Source organism: Macaca mulatta, chromosome 12 (assembly GCF_049350105.2).
Source record: "Macaca mulatta isolate MMU2019108-1 chromosome 12, T2T-MMU8v2.0, whole genome shotgun sequence".
Lineage (NCBI taxonomy): Eukaryota > Metazoa > Chordata > Mammalia > Primates > Cercopithecidae > Macaca > Macaca mulatta.
This window is the reverse complement of record NC_133417.1, coordinates 64,441,539-64,457,886: the sequence shown is the minus strand read 5'-3', so window position 1 is coordinate 64,457,886 and position 16,348 is coordinate 64,441,539. Positions and strand designations below refer to the sequence as shown.

General features: G+C 36.2%; 1 protein-coding gene and 1 long non-coding RNA gene across 43 annotated transcripts in view; one reads left to right on the top strand and one right to left on the bottom strand.

The window, feature by feature from the left end:
* Window positions 1-1,266: 1,266 nt before the first annotated feature.
* LOC100423656 (uncharacterized) lies at window positions 1,267-5,066 on the bottom strand. Its single transcript, XR_001438591.3, has 2 exons — window positions 4,910-5,066; window positions 1,267-4,616 (listed from the first exon to the last, which is right to left on the bottom strand). It is a non-coding gene; the product is annotated as an uncharacterized LOC100423656 (long non-coding RNA).
* The window catches only part of BAZ2B (bromodomain adjacent to zinc finger domain 2B), a 315,913-nt gene continuing 303,380 nt past the window's right edge, over window positions 3,816-16,348 (top strand). For 25 of the 42 annotated variants that reach the window (XM_077957047.1, XM_077957045.1, XM_077957032.1 and 22 more), the window contains exon 1: window positions 3,816-4,122. The gene's annotated coding sequence lies outside the window, so the exon portion shown is untranslated. Of the gene's footprint in view, window positions 4,123-4,804; window positions 4,970-16,348 lie in introns of those variants that run through there. The other 17 variants (XM_077957046.1, XM_077957033.1, XM_077957027.1 and 14 more) reach the window with 1 other exon arrangement.

Sequence of the window (16,348 nt, the reverse complement as noted above, 5' to 3'; positions counted from 1 at the left end):
CACTCAAATGTTTGTTCAATGAATGAAAACAAATAAAGCTTCATTAGTCTGTAGTGACTGAAACAGAAACAAGATATAACAGTGGCCAGCTTGTTATACTGTTGAGATCTCTCGTTTGTTTTTCTTTGTAGTCAGCCTTCTTAGACTTCATTCTCTGTACATGGCAATTCCTTACTCTTTGAGAAACCATCTACAATACCCACAGTAGTAAATTAGATAGCCATCCAACTCTCTCTCTATATCTACCTATTTAAGAAGTTCTGTCTTTGTCCTAAAAACAGATGCTGCTTTATAGAAGAAAGTGCAACAATTTAGTCCATATTGGTGGCATAATTAGTCTGTGGGATGGGTAAATAGATATAGAATTTCAGAGTTAATTATTCACTAAAATTGGAAAAGATCTGCTTGATCATTAAATTCTTTCACAATTATGTACATGATGCAGTACTAATATAGATGATGATCTTGGGTAGAAGACTAAGTGTTGTTGGGAGTTAAGTTATTTTATAACTATAGCAATTATTTTATCTGAAGTTTTCGCCCTCAACTGTATGATTATGTTATAATCTCTGAAAAGATCAAGTATGATAACATGAAAAAAGGGAAGGAATCATATTTTTAAAATAATTTAAGCACAATTTCTTAGTAAGAAGGTATCAAATACTTGGAGTAATTCAGTTAAAAATTTCTAGGACATCATTTCTTTTTAAAGAAGAATCAGTTTAAAAGTACAGATTAAATTGAATAGTATATCTGAATTACCAAATAATATTAAGTAATTTTAAACATATATTTTAATATAAAATTAAAGTTTTTATTGAGTTTTACTGAAATAGAGAAATATTTATGAATTTGAGATATCTGTCAGTCGTTTACCAACTATTTTGTTAATTACTGATTTCCACATAACTTCATCATTGAGAATGTCACAGATATTTCCTGAAGTATATAACGAGCCCTTCATAATAAAAATGTTTTAAAATGTTTTTAAAAGACATTAAAATCAAGGTTTTCACTGTCACCCCTTTTCTCCTTTTTTCCAACCTTTTGATAAGATTATTTTGTTATAAGTTACTTCCTTGTACAATCAAGTAAAAGACAACTCTGCGTTGTATGTGGCTCCAGCTTGAAACTGCATATACATATTCTTATAAAAATTTTTGAATTATGATTCTAAAATTACTCAGGGGAATGATTTGAGTTTTTATATAGTAATCACTTTCATTACATATATTCTGTTTTTTCTGTTTAGACATATTTCCACAATTTAAATTAATGAATTTTATTACTTAAAATTTTTTTTTTCACAGCTTTCTTTTCTAAAATCCAGGCAATATAAATTACATATCCTTATGAAACCACTGTTTGGGAAACCAGTGTGGCATCTGCAATGCCAATTTTCAAAATATTATTGTCACCAAAAATTGAACCATGCTTTGCAGTATATTGTTTGAAGTATTTAAGTAAAGGATGTATTCTTAATTATTCAAGTTACAATGTGCCACTTAACTTTATTTCAAGCAAAGTATATTTTGGGAGAATTCTTTATGAAAATCAAGATAACTTGAATCTAGCACATTTTCCTTATCTTTTCAAAATTAAATATTTTCAACAGTAATGCTAATGATTAGGTAAAGTGTCAGTAATAGATTGTTAAAATATTAATATTCAATACTTTACACATAGAAATATCACTGAATTCCATTTTTTAGTTACACATACTTAAAAATATTATTTATTTAATGACCACCATTATAGAACAATGCATTAACTTTTTTGTATGTGACTTGGGATAGAAGTCTTAGATACTAAGTGCATTCATACGTATATTTTAATCTATATTTTTCTTCTGGAACATTATTAGTAAATTTTGAGATTATAGAACTGTTGACCCAGTCACACATGTACAGAGCTTGGCCTCCGAGTTAATTAAATATGAGTTAATAATATATTATAAGGAAATTATTGTCCTTATTACAGTTATTAGGTAGTTACTCAAATTATAGCTTGAAAGGAATGCAGAGCATGGAAAACTCAGGATTAAATTATGCATTTGAACCTTAGGCCAGTTTTTACTGTAGAGACAGTTTGCTGCTTAAAGAGAAATTGTATGTCATTGAAATTAAATGCTTTTCTGGGGATGGAAGATTCCACTTTTTAATGAAATTACTGAGTGTGGTGTAGTGAAATGATTAAAATCTGTATTCCGGGAATGTGGCAGGGAAAAAAAATCAATAAGTGCTAGCACAGCTTTGCTGCTCAATGTGAATCCTGAGAATGAAATAAACTACTACAAAAATAATAATTAAAAACATATCAGCACATTAATTTATTTAGCATCAGTCTCCTGAGACATCATCTTCACTAATTTTTAGCATACATTTTACTATGTAATGAGCAGCCTTCTTTTCAGATATCCCTATTAGACAGGCAGTATTTCTGCCCTTCCCCCAGAGCTCCTGCATTGCAATCATTGTACTTGCACTTATTATGTTACAAATGACCGAGGTAAGGCTGACATTCTCAGTGCATGCAAAAAGACCTAGTCTGCCAAGCTTTTTTTTTTCCTAATGAAGCAGCTTTGTGAAATCTCCCCATGTGTTAATACTAATGAAGATCCTCCAGCACAATTAAAATCACAGCCAGTGGCTGAAGAGGAAACATAAAACAATAGCATCTTTTAAGATACATCTATCCACAAATGTATAAAATATACATAGATGATCAAATTATTCTCCGATAGCTTAATTTTTACTTACTCTTCATCCTGAAAATTAAATTAGGCAATATTTAGTTATATGAACTTTGAGAGTTTCTTGTGTTCTGGAGGGAAAAAACGGTACCTCAGCGAACTTATAAAAAAAAAAAAAAAAGTATCTTCTTGGCTAATAAAGTGTTATCAAGATTAAGGCTTTAAAAAAAAATTGTTTTTTTTTTAGGAATCTATAGGATGGGGTGCGGGAGGGAATGGGGCACCCATTACTACCAATAACTAAAGATTATTGTATCTTTAGTTTAACTTGATTGGTTGCAGGATTTGGGAGTTGGGGTTGGGGGAGTGGAAGGGTAAAAACAGAGTTGGAAGAGATTCTGGGGATAGACACATAGCATATGACTGCGTGTGTAGTTTAAAGGAGCAAAGGGCTACCAGTCTTACTCATAACTTGATTTTTAAAAAGTGTTCAGTGCCTACAATTTGCTATGCTTTTTTCTAACCTCTCAGAAACTGGAAAAAAAGCTATCGAGATTAACTTTTACAGTGTGTGCATGTAACTATTTTAACGTCTTTTATTTAAATTTTATTTTAACTTAGTGCGTAAACATCACAGCCAGTTTAACTTGTTCGTAGAAAGGCAGCAGAATTTTACCCCGGGACCATCTTGCATCCTGCTTTTTGAGTTTTAACATCCGCGAAATCTCGGCATATTAATTTATTTGGTTTGTAGAATTCTGAGTTTAGGAACAAAAAAAAGTTTAGGTGGAGATGGTAGTTGACCTATGCTCCCTACTCTGTAGCTTTTGTTTTTAAAAAACTAAGTTTTAAGTCCCATTTTCTGTCCTGTCTTCTTTAAAAGCAAAACAAAACATTTTAAGTTGCTTAACTTTTTCCTGGGACAAGGAACGGTGCAAACTCAAAGCTACAGTATTCTTGGAAAGAAGCAGCAACCCCCTCCCTTAGCTCCTTTAGGAGCTGATAGGTCATTTATTATTGGAACTGAAATGGTATAAACAATTCTCTCTCTTTTTTTCCCTTGTTAACAGCAACTTTCATTGTTAGAGAGAGGAGAGAGAGAGAAGCCTTGTTGGTTGACGTCACTTGGTTCATGAAGCCTTCGCCTAGAAGTGAAGCTGCTGAACAAACCTTGAGAAGAATCATCTCCTGCTTCAATCTGCTGCTGGATAGGAACTAATCAGAGAGAGAGAGGCGGAAGACGGAGAAGGAGGGAGTCGAGGGCTTTCCCGATCACAAATCTCACCTCCACTACAACTCTCTTTCTACTTTTCTTGCAGAAATAATAATAGAAATAAGGAGGTGGTGGGGTTTCCAAAAATCTTAACCTTCAACCATCTGGGGAAAAGGCAAAAATCCCATCTACCGCAACTCTCAGTTCGAAAGTAAAGGTGAGTTTAAAATCCTCGGGCGTGAGGGGTGCGGGTGAGGATGTAAATTCCCAGTGTTACAAAGCTGGTGGAAACAGCAGCGGAGAAACTGCGCTCGGGCAAGCGGGGGACTCCGGAGTTGCTGCGTGGAGGCGCTCGCCCCGCCGCCCTCTCGCCCTCCGCCGCTGTTTACCCTCGCCGGTCGGTGCGGCTCTTTGTTGTGGTGGCCGGAAGGCTGGGGTGGTTCTCGGGGTCCCGAGTGGAGTTTGGGGGAGGAGGCCGCGGAGATGTGCCGTCCTGGGTGGGAGGTGGGGGGTGCGGCATCAGGAGAACGTAAACTTTATTCCTAGAAGCCGGTGCGGGACTTCGCTGGAGTAGGGCCGCGGGGTGTGCTCCCGGCCGGGCAGGCGCTGCCGCCGCGAGTCCGCCGCCTTTGTGCCGGCCGCCTTGGCTTCGCGTCTCCTTCCTCTTCCCCTTCGGCTTCCAGCGCTCGGTCGCGGCCAACAGTTTTGCTTCTTAAAAAACCACCTCTGTCAGCGTTGCGATGGCCGTTCCTACCCCGGAATATCCGCTGCTCCCCCACTCCCTGCCGGGGTAGTTTCTGGATCACCCCCCACCCCCGTCCGCCTCCTGCTGCCCTTTTTTGCCTCCGCCCCCTCTTCCCTCTCGGACTGATTAGCTGCGTCTGCCACCCCCACTCCCCGGCTCGGGCCTCTAGCTCTCCCGTGTGTAGCTGGAGGCTCTGAGTTTACTGAAGATGAGCGGGGGTGGGGGTGGGGCAGGTGGGATTGGGAAAAGATCTGGATACCTGGGAAGGTCTATGTCAGGACGCAGAAGGTTTGAGGAGCATTGCTTCTCATACAGTAAGGTCTGTGCCTTGGTCTCATCTTTTAGCAGTTCTTACCCGGGAACGACCGCCAGCTCCCAACTCCTCTGCTTCCCTCTTTTAATCTTCTCGTTACCCCTCCCCCCCGCCCCCGTTCTCTTTCGCGGCTCCCTCCCCTTTAAGTAGTTTCACGAACCCCAGAATTGGGATTTGGGAAGGGGAAGGAAGTGTTTGAAGAGTCAGAGCTGGGTCTGTTGTTTGGGAGATGTTCTCTTCTTTTCTTTCTCCCTCTGTATTTATCTTTTGTCTGTTGCTTCCTTATAAAGAGGGAAGCAGCTGCAGTCCTTGGCCGAGTTGTTGAAATTTATCCCTTTGTGTATATTACAATATCCTCCATTTTTTTCCCTGCCCTCTAAACAACAAGCGTTTCGCCATCTTGGGCAATTTTATTCCCAAGTCTCTTTTTTATTTTTGAGGAAAGGAAAGAAGCATTAGGAAGTGTGTCTGGATAAGGCTCAAAGTTTAGGGAATGTTCCGGGGGCCCAGTGACGTCATGTAAACTTTATGGAGAAATTTTCCCAAGAGTACATTTTTTGCTTAATTTTTCTCCTGTTGTATAGGATTGTGTAACTTACAGCTTACTGATAAGTTGTGTGGCTTATATTTGTGTTTTGCTCTCAAAATGAGTATACGAAGTCTGCGTATTGTATGTTTGGTAACAGGTGGAAGATTTTGTGCAAAAAATGGTAAACTTTTGTGCGTCATTTGTTATTTACCTAGTTTTTGTGTATTTTTTTCAATTTAAAGGTTTCAACTGTTACCTGTAGTCAGTATATCCCTTTCTTATTTGTTCTACTCTCCCCTATGGATTTTTTGAAAATTAGCTTGGTTAATATTTATGTATGGTTATTTTAGATTATCTGGCTCCCCGTTTATAATAAAATGATGTGAGGGTTTTTTTTCTATTATTTAGATTTTGAAGAGAAATGACTATGGAAAATACCTTAAGATAATGGATACTTTTAAAATTTAGTAGCAGATATTAAGTCAAACAATTGAGTATTTAAGAGGCAGAATTGATTTTAAAAGATATAATCGCTAGCTATAAACTCTTTGTCAGCCATTATGAACAGATAAACAATAAAAACTAGCACTGTTTTAATTTGCTTGTCTAACATAGTTTTTCGCCTCACAAAAGTTGGTTTGGTCACATGACCAAACTTAATGATACACTGACTAGTATATAAATAAGAGGCACTGTAAATTGAATGGGAAAGTGGAATTCTGTCTCCTGTAGTCATTTTCAGTCAGCATATTTACGTCTCTTCTAACAAGGACATGAAACTGTCTGTATTTAATTTGCATTCTCTTTGTCTTCTGGGTTGAGGGAAAAACACTGACTACAATTAACTTAAAAAAAGCTAATAGAAACAATTCTGAATACATTGAAAAGATTTGTCTAACACACAAAAATTTATGTTCTATATGGTATGTTTTTATTTCTGTAGCAGTCTTCTTTGGTGTTATTTATCCAGGAATTTGCTTCATGTAATATGCTATATAGAAAGTTGAATGTCTGCCATTTATGTGAATTGTAGGTAGGTGAAAAATGTTTAAATAGTTAAAAGCACATAGAACAGATGGTTCTAAATTATACATGCAACAAAGGACTAGAAGATTTGGCAGATTATAAATGGCAAGCAACAGAGGATAAGCAGTTTAAGAAAATGGTAGTTAAGTACATTTGATGTCTCACACCTATTGTAAACACTGTACATATTATTGTCACTGTGCTGCATAATCAATAATTTGGACAACATTAAGACACTTGTATGGTTCAGATAGAAAAAAGTAATTTTTACAAGTATTTGAAACAAGTGGTTGAATTTAAAATTATTTTAAACCTATGATGATGATGAAGTTTTTTTTTTTTAGGAAATCAAATTGTATGCTTTAAAAATAAAAAGTTATTTATGAGAACTTAATATTGTGTTCTTACAATGATTGGAGAGAAATAGGAATGGGTACATATTTTAAAATCCAGATAATAGTAGCTTCACTGTTCTCACATATTAAATTAGTGCCGAACTGTAGTACCATGTACTCTTGCAAACACTAATGAAAAAACACTTCTAAACTCTTCAGTCTTGAAAGTGCATTTATTGGAATACTGCTGGCATCATTTATGAAATACTTATTAAGTGAAGAAAGGATATATTTTAGTTTTAATTTTTGAGTTTTGTACGTAACAGTATGATACTGATTTTACTTGAATATAGTTTATTTTGAATTTTTAGAATAGATGGATTCTTACGCAGTTTTTTCTTTCTAGAAGAGTCTCTGAGTAATTATATTTAGCATTTTCAAAAAATTTCGAATAGCTTAAAGTATTCAACTTCGTAGAAATTTGTTTTTATTTTTTATAAGCCATTCATTTAAAATGCACATAAGACTGTAATGGAAACCTTAGAATTTTAATTCTGTTGCCCTTTCTCCCATTTCTTTGTTTGCATGTTTATTATAGAACTGCAGTGTAAAGGAGCAGATGTTTTGCCAAACATCCTGATGTGTTGCTTTTTCTTATGGGAGTGCATAACTGTTCCTTCTGATGCATCAACTTGACAGCTGGTTGATTTCATGGAGCTGCTAAGAAGCCATTAGTGGTGTCATTGAATTGAAACAGAACAGTCACTCCCAGCTTGAACTGCAATTGTTAATGTCTTTGTTGCTACTTTTGTGTTACTATACAAGATGTAGGATATCACAGTTGCATGAAAGTTCAGGATTTCTGTCTTATCTCCTTGAATTAGTGAAAGTATATTTTGGAACTTGATTACTTTTAGGTTTAAAGGTTTCTCAGAGAAGGGATTTTAAGTTATAGTTTCTGAGTAGAACTACCAAAAGAAGAAATATGATAGAGCACAAAGTAATATGGTGATTTTGACCCTTAAGAGGAATTATGCCATCAAGTTTTAGTGATTATTAATATATTTGATTTCCTGGGGGATAAATTAAGTTACCTAGTTAGGTATTTTAAGAGTTTTTTTGGTTACATAAAATTAAGTATTTTGTACCATGAAGTTTTAAAAATACTGCTGCCCTGTTTAATAAATGTTAATCCATTTGGCCGTTTCTTTAAACTTTTGTTGTAGGAGGTAATCAGAAAAGAAAAGAAATAATTATTGGGGAAAGAGGCAGTTTTGTATTTAATTTTTCTTTATAATGAGGCTAGAATGTTATTTAAAAATTCATACAAACTATGATCTAAAATAATTTACTGTAGACATTCAATGATTTTTAAAAATTGAAATTATGTTTTATTGTTATAACTTTTATTGGTAGTTTCAGCTATCATACTAAAATGTGTGATACTAAATATGTGATACTAAAATGGTGTGATACTAAATATGTGATACTAAAATGGTGTCATCCCATTGGTGCCTACACATATTCTACTTTTTCTAATTATTTGCATGGTGTTTTTTGGTGGTAGAGGAAATGGGAGGGAGAAAAGAGGAAGAATGAAAAGTGATAATCCCAACACAGAAAAACACATTTAAAAAAAATACATGTAAATAAGATTTAAGGATGTAATATAGTTTATTTATTACTATGTTAAGAGAATTTTTCTAGTCCCAGTATTTATTGACTTTTAATTTGTAGGTCTTTAGGTGTATTAGGCATTTAAATAATTCTTCAAAGAGCATAACATTTGTAACACTTAAAATAGTTTGCCATTACAAAAATAAAATATGAAATTGATTAGAATATATAATTTGCTCAAAACTTTCTCTACAATATAAATTTTTAACACTTTTAATATGCCACTGATTCCAGAATTATGATTTCCTGAAATCATGAGTTTATAGAGACACTTTCCTTTTAAATAGGTTGTACATTACTGTGACTAAAGCTAAGATTTATATTCAGGCATTATGCTTTCTCAACCCTTTTTTTTTGTTTGTTTGTTTGTTTGTTTGTTTTTGAGACGGAGTCTCGCTCTGTCAACCAGGCTGGAGTGCAGTGGCCGGATCTCAGCTCACTGCAAGCTCCGCCTCCCGGGTTTACGCCATTCTCCGGCCTCACCCTCCCGAGTAGCTGGGACTACAGGCGCCCGCCACCTCGCCCGGCTAGTTTTTTGTATTTCTTAATAGAGACGGGGTTTCACCGTGTTAGCCAGGATGGTCTCGATCTCCTGACCTCGTGATCCGCCCGTCTCGGCCTCCCAAAGTGCTGGGATTACAGGCTTGAGCCACCGCGCCCGGCCTCAACCCTTTTTATATAGTAGCCATACAACTCCTTAAAAAGAAAATAATTCTATTACCTTTGACTATGACTCAATATTTAAGAAATGTATTTACTCATAACATATTTTTGTTGAGGTAGATATTCATATAAATCAAATTATGGTACATTGAATTGTGTATGAAATGTGAAAAATTTTTTTAAAGTACCCCTGGTGCTTAGTTTATTTTTAGAGATAATATAGTCTTAATTGTACTACACATAAACATCCTGTAGTTTAAGGAGAAATTTTCAGGCATCAGATTTCTTAAAGGAAGGTAATTCTCAATAGAAAGGTCATTTTAAAAGTTAAAACTTCGATTTACAGGTTTTTCTGTTGACCGTAGTAAGTATGAAATTATGGGTAATAAATATATTTAATTCATTTTCAACTGCATATTGAGTTATAAAATATTGGCCACATCTTTATTGAAAACAGGAAAAGTAAATGAATATATATGACTTTTAAATGTTTTGAGTGCTATTTGATTTGTGGCAGTCATGATAGAGTTTGAAATGTAAAATATTTAAAAGTATGGATATTTACAAGTTAAATATTGAGTTTTTAACATTAATAGGGTTTTATAAGAGTATGAGGTGAAAATGTAGTTTTTATTCCACATAAAGTTTTACTATATAAGGTAAGAGTATTTCAATTTGTTTTAAAAGGTAAAGTTAATTTTTAAAAATAGTTTTTATAATTTATAAAATTCAACTTGTACTTTGGCTTTTGAATACATTTCATTCAAATAAAAATGATTGCATATTGGGGATAATAATAATGACGGCAACATAGATATGAACCTTTACTAATTTTGTGTTGTGCACATGTGTGCATGGCATATAAGAAAAAGGAGCATTTGGTTTGAAGATAAATCTATTCTTGCATTGGTACTTCAGCTATGTGTAGACATAATTGTGTGTTTTTTCCTGTTTTCTCCTCTTAACACTTTTCCACAAACATGCACTCATTAATCAAAGATGGTGCACTCCTGCTGAGGGCAGAGAGGTTCATCAAATTGGCAGTCAGTTTGGTGTAAAGAACGGTGTACTGAAGCTCTTAACTCGCTAGGACATAAATAAATCTAAGGTCTTTGTATGCAAACCCTAGAGGTTAATACTGTATAATTCAATGTCCTGTCTTTGTTTTTATGATTGATGTTTTTAAATATTTCAAGCTTGGTGAAAGTCTTCTAGTAGGTCAGGTCTGACAATCTGATTGGCTGTAGTAAGAAAGCATTAGGTTGTCAGAAGGACTTTGAGTATGCTGCAGAGATTTTGATTTTTTTTTCCTACGAGATCATTGTCATATTGCCTGAGCTGTTATAGGAATGTACCAATGATTGACATTCCCTGCTGTGATAATGGACCTAGTGCATGAAATGCCAATAGTTTGGTCCTATTTGTTCAGAAGCTTACTGCTATTTGTATCCTTAACAGAGCTAACATGTAGAACAAGCAAAACTACTGGGATTTCTCTGTAGAAATAGTGCTGGGATTTGGCTTTAACATGAATTGGTTGCATATTCATAATTTAAGAACAGCTGGTTACAGCAAGCACATAGTCATTTGCAAGCTATTATAAACCATTCCACTCACATGGAGCCTGTGCTTGGTGATTTTTTTTTTTTTTTTTTTATTGATCTACCTGCATTTAAAATCTGGTCACTGCTGCTACAGAAGCTCTTCATTTTAGCTGTGTTTGCAACACAGAACAGGTTCAATTTTAAATATTTAATTTAAACTTAATGCTGAATAAAATGAAGAAGCATTGCAGGAAACAAGTGTAAAAGGTCATGTCTTACCTGTCATATAGTTAATCTTGGACAGAACCGAACAAACAAACCTAGATTTTACAACTATTGTAATTTTTGGAATATGTGTTTTATTATTTTGTCCATAGATCAATAACAGGATTATCCTTGATTTGAAAATATTGCTAATAATATTTTAATAATTATACATAGTTTTGGGAAACAACATTAACAGTAGATTGTGATTAATTAGTCTAAAACAATGTCATCTAATATGTAGAAAAGTAGTAGTATAATACTTTTAGCTTATGAGTGGTGGTGTAAAGCAAGATAGAAGGGAAAATTGACAGGACTTTATAATTGGATTAGAATAATGCTAATCCTAAAACTGTAGAGTTACTCTAGTTTTTTAGAAGGAATCTAATAAGGAGTCTCTTTTGCATTTTGAGTCACTTTTGGAATATTAAGCGCAGGTAGGCTCTTACAGTATTTAGATGGTATTGGTAAGTTAGGACAGCTATAATAGTTTCCTGCATGTTGTCAGTAATAACTGTAAGGGAAGAGGAGAACACCTTTACATCTCAAGCTTTCAGTGAGAAGGGTGGGAGGAGAAAATGTTAAATGCTATTTCAGCTCTCCTTTTAGGAATCACAGGGAGCTGTGTTGATTTGTGTGTGTTAAAATAAGTGAATACCTGAGTGATTTATAATGATGCGTTTCCACACATGGTGTTAGGCTCACATGTGCATGTATGTGTTTGTCCCCACACTAGATGATAAAGTAGCTCTCAGCACTTCAAGGTTGAGTTCCAGTCCTAAGAGTGCATTTTACTCTTTCTTGGCTTCACAAATGGCTGGATAGGTTCGTAATATAACAGAATATATGGCCAAATTTAATCTAGCTGATAGTAGGCTGTACTTTTTTAAAAAACAATAAATCCAAAGGTTATTAAAGGATGATGCATTATATTTTAGTTTTGAGTTGCATAGGATCATAACTGTAATTAGTTAACTTCCCATTATTTGAGATTACATCAGGTGTTTTGTAAATTATTTTATGTCCTCTTCTCTCCCTTTTGACTATTGTCCTTTCATTTATTTCTCTGTTCTTTAGCATCTCATCACAGAATAAAGGAAAGAAAATTCAAACAAATCTGGTTTTCCCTGCCTTCCCCACTTCTTGATGAAGAGGAGTTCTTAGTTTTTGACTAAAATGGAGGTTTAGGATTTTATTTGTCTGCCTTTTCTGGTTCTCATTACATAAATAATTATATTTAGAAAAGAAGAAGTGTGAGTTAATAGACTGAATTTTTATTTTTACTTTTTTTTTTTTTTCGGAGACAGGGTCTCACTCTGTTGCCCAGGCTGGAGTGCAGTGGCACGATTCCAGTTTACCTCAACCTCCTGAGCTCAAGTGATCTCCACTGCCTTAGTCCCCCAAGTAGCTGGGACTGCAGGCTTATGCCACCTTGCCTGGCTAATTTTTGTATTTTTGTAGAGATGGGGTTCTAGCACGTTTCCCAGGCTACTCTTGAACTCGTGGACTCAAACGATCTGCCCACCTTGGCCTCTCAAAGTGCTGAGATTACAGGCATGAGCCACCACGCCTGGCCTGACTGAATTTTTCTATACTGTGTTAGTAACCCAGCAAAACAAAAAATTTAGTCATTGTTTGAAAAAGTGAAATGACTCAGTGACACCCACCAGAGGAGAATTGCACATATTTGATATACTTGTATTCTAGTATTAATAATAGGAAAAGGAGGAGGCATCTACCTTCATTCTTCAAGCTTTTATTGAATGCTCTCTCCAAGCATGCTCTGGAAGAGCTATGGATAACAATTTATGAAAGTACATAATAGGAGAGAGATGGCTTCTCGTTGGATTAATTAGAAAAGGCCCTTTGGTTTAGGTAGCATTGAACTAGATCAAGAACAATTAAATTTTGAATATTCACAGATCAGGAAGAAAAGATCCAAGAAAAGAAGGACTGCATAAGCCCATTATAGAACAAATGTAGAGCTAGAGCTCTATATTAGAGCCAGTCTATTTGACATCTGGGATGGTTCTGCCTTTTCAAGGTCACCCCAACCCATCCATGCCTCTTCCACTAGAAGGAAAAGAAAATGTCATGGGATCCTTCCTTTCCTCCATTGCTTTCAAAATTGACTGCTTGGCTTTTTCTGGAGAAGATGGGTCAATCAGTTTCAAATCCTCCATTTCAATGATAGGCTTCTTTGTGGAGGCCGGGTTAAAACTGACAAAACCGCCCTTTCTGATCAGAGGTATTTAAATCTTCTGTTTTGAGATTAACCAGAATCCCTCCCTTCTCCTTGGTTCTTTTCCTATGCTTTTGTGAATAGTTTTTCTGGAAACCTAATGCATGATCACCCCTGCTAAGAACATTGAGTAGGCCGGGCGTGGTGGCTCACAGCACTTTCGGAGGCCGAGGCGGGCAGATCGCAAGGTCAGGAGATCAAGACCATCATGGCTAATATGGTGAAACCCCGTCTCTACTAAAAATATAAAAAAGAATTAGCGGGGCGCAGCGGTGGGCGTCTGTAGTCCTAGCTACTCAGGAGGCTGAGGCAGGAGAATGGTGTGAACCCAGGACGTGGAGCTTGCAGTGAGCAGAGATTGCGCCACTGCTCTCCAGCCTGGGCGACAGATCAAGACTCCACCTCAAAAAAAAAAAAAAAAAAAAAAAAAGAACATTGAGTGGAGAACAGAGGGTGATATATGTGTATCCCTTTTCTCCATGATGATGGCTATGGCTCAAAAAAACACTTTACTTCTTTTAGTTCCTTTGGATGAATGCAGAAGACAAGCAGACTGCTGGACTGCTAGTAACGGGCGTATCTGTAAAGACAAAAAGGAGGGCCAGGCGCGGTGGCTCATGCCTGTAATCCCAGCACTTTGGGAGACCGAGACAGGCAGATCATTTGAGGCCAGGAGTTTGAGACCATCCTGGCCAACATGGTGAAACCCTGTCTCTACTGAAAATACAAAAATTATTTTTTTGAGGCACAGGTTGCAGTGAGCCGAGATAGTGCCACTGTACTCCAGCTTGGGTGACAGAGTGAGACTCCATCTCAAAAAAAAAAGCACGATTTATAGCCCCTATTTTCATAACATCAATACTGGTTTTCACTAAAAATAGAAATCTCACTAAAAGAGTATGCAAAAGGAAAGATTTAAAAATTTTTCAAAACACAAATATATGAAAGATCTTTTACATTATGTCTTGGCCAAGGACAATAAATTTTAGTGGTTAGTCTTTTCCTAACTTCATTACTACTACATCATAATAATGATGAAATTCATTATTACTGCATATTAATGAAATGTGTTTTATTTGCAGTATTGTGATGAACATTTACTTGCAAGAGATTTGTCATAAGAAAACCTTAAAACTTTTATGTAACCATTTTTTATCTTGTACAAGGATAAGTTTTGAGGTAAATTAAAGATGGAAAACAGTGGAATAAAAGTTATCTAGTGTCTAAGTTTAGTTCGAAGCCATACTTACGATCTTTTCTGGTTTCTATGATGACATGGTTGTTGATACATGCTTCTGATCTTTGGGTAATGTCTTGCTGTTAACATAAACCATTGTGATGACATAAGCAGCACCAAAACCTGTCTTCAACATTTGAAAAAATCAGGTGCAGCCTGTATGTAAGTCACAAAATGACCTTTTCTTCCTCTCTGGGTTGTTAGTGCAGCATGCTAAAAAAAAACAGGGTCTGCAAGACAACAGTAACTGACAGAGGTGTGGGTCAAATCTCTTTATTTTAAAAGAAGAGTTACTTTGGAGCCAAAATTAAGTGTTCTTAGGGTTTGGGCAGAAACAACAAAAAAGGAGACAATTTTAAATAAGATTTCTAAATGCAGTCAGAGTGGAGCATTGTTAGGTAATCAAATCCTCTTGGAACATATCAAGATTGTGTCCATAGTGGTGTAAGTATTTTAGCATTAAATTTCTGTGCCTTGTCATTAATATTTTCTGCGACTTGTTGGGAAAATAACTTATCTGTAGTCATGCCTTGGGGATTTGATGTAAAAAGTTGAAGGGTTAGGGAAGGGCAGTGTAAATAGTAAACACTTGATCCAGGAAGAGAACATGTAATAACTTTGGATAGTTAGATAAAAGTTGTCTTTGCCCTTTCCCCTGCAGAAAGCCTGTTCGTAGGCACACTTGCCAAAACTCACAAAAGAGAAGAATTGTTTTAAAAAACGTGAAAATGTTTTTGTACTATGTGTGAAATGGGAAGGTAGGAATAAGGCATGCCTGGGAAGAAAAGCTAAATTGAATGTGACCAGAATTTTACTGTTTTTAAATTTTCATTATTATTAATTTTTTAGAGACAGGATCTTGTTCTGTTGCCCAGACTGGACTGAACTGGGCACAAGAGATCCTCCCATCTTAGCCTCCTGAGTAGCTGGGACTACAGGCATGCACCACTCAGCCTAGCTGTTTTTTTTTTTTTTTATAATGAAGTGTTCTATGATGTAGTACCTTGAATTTGACCTTTTGCATTTTAATATGAAACACCTTTTGTGAAATAGATTATTTTTGCAAATATTTTATTTGTTCCAAGTAGCATTTAATATATTGCAGGTACCAACTAAAGTAATTACATGTACATGTGTAAAAATACATGTTTGTTTCTATATTTACAGTCTCAGCACTTTAAAAGTGAGCTAAAAATAATCCTACAGCTACCCATGGAAATAAATAAAAATCATCAAGCCAGGCGCAGTGCCTCACACCTGTAATCCTGGCACTTTGGGAGGCCAAAATGGGAGGATCACTTGAGGCTAGGAGTTCAAGAGCAGCCTGGTCAACATAGCAAGATCTTGTCTCTACACCAAATTAAAAAAACAAAAACAAAAACAAAAACCAGCTGGGTGTGGTGGCATGCACCCGTAGTCCTAGCAACTTGGGAGGCTGAGGTGGAAGGATCGCTGGAACCCAGGAGCTCAAGGCTGCAGTGAGGTATTACTGCATTCTCCAGCCCGAGTAACAGAGTGAGATCCTGTCTCTGTTTCTGTCTCTGTCTCTCTGTCTGTCTCTCTGTCTGTCTCTCTCTCTCTCTCCTCCCCCACCCCCCATCCTATCTCTCTGTCTCACACGCGCACACACACACACACACACGTGCGCACACACGCAATATATTGTCAGTTCTTTAGATTTTTTTTTTTTTTTTTGAGAGCAAGTCTCGCTCTGTCACCCAGGCTGGAGTGTAGTGGCATGATCTCGGCTCACTGCAAGCTCTGCCTCCCAAATTCCTGCCATTCTCCTGCCTCAGCCTCCCCAGTAGCTGGGACTACAGGCCCCCGCCACCACGCCCGGCTAATTTTTTTGTATTTTTAGTAGAGAC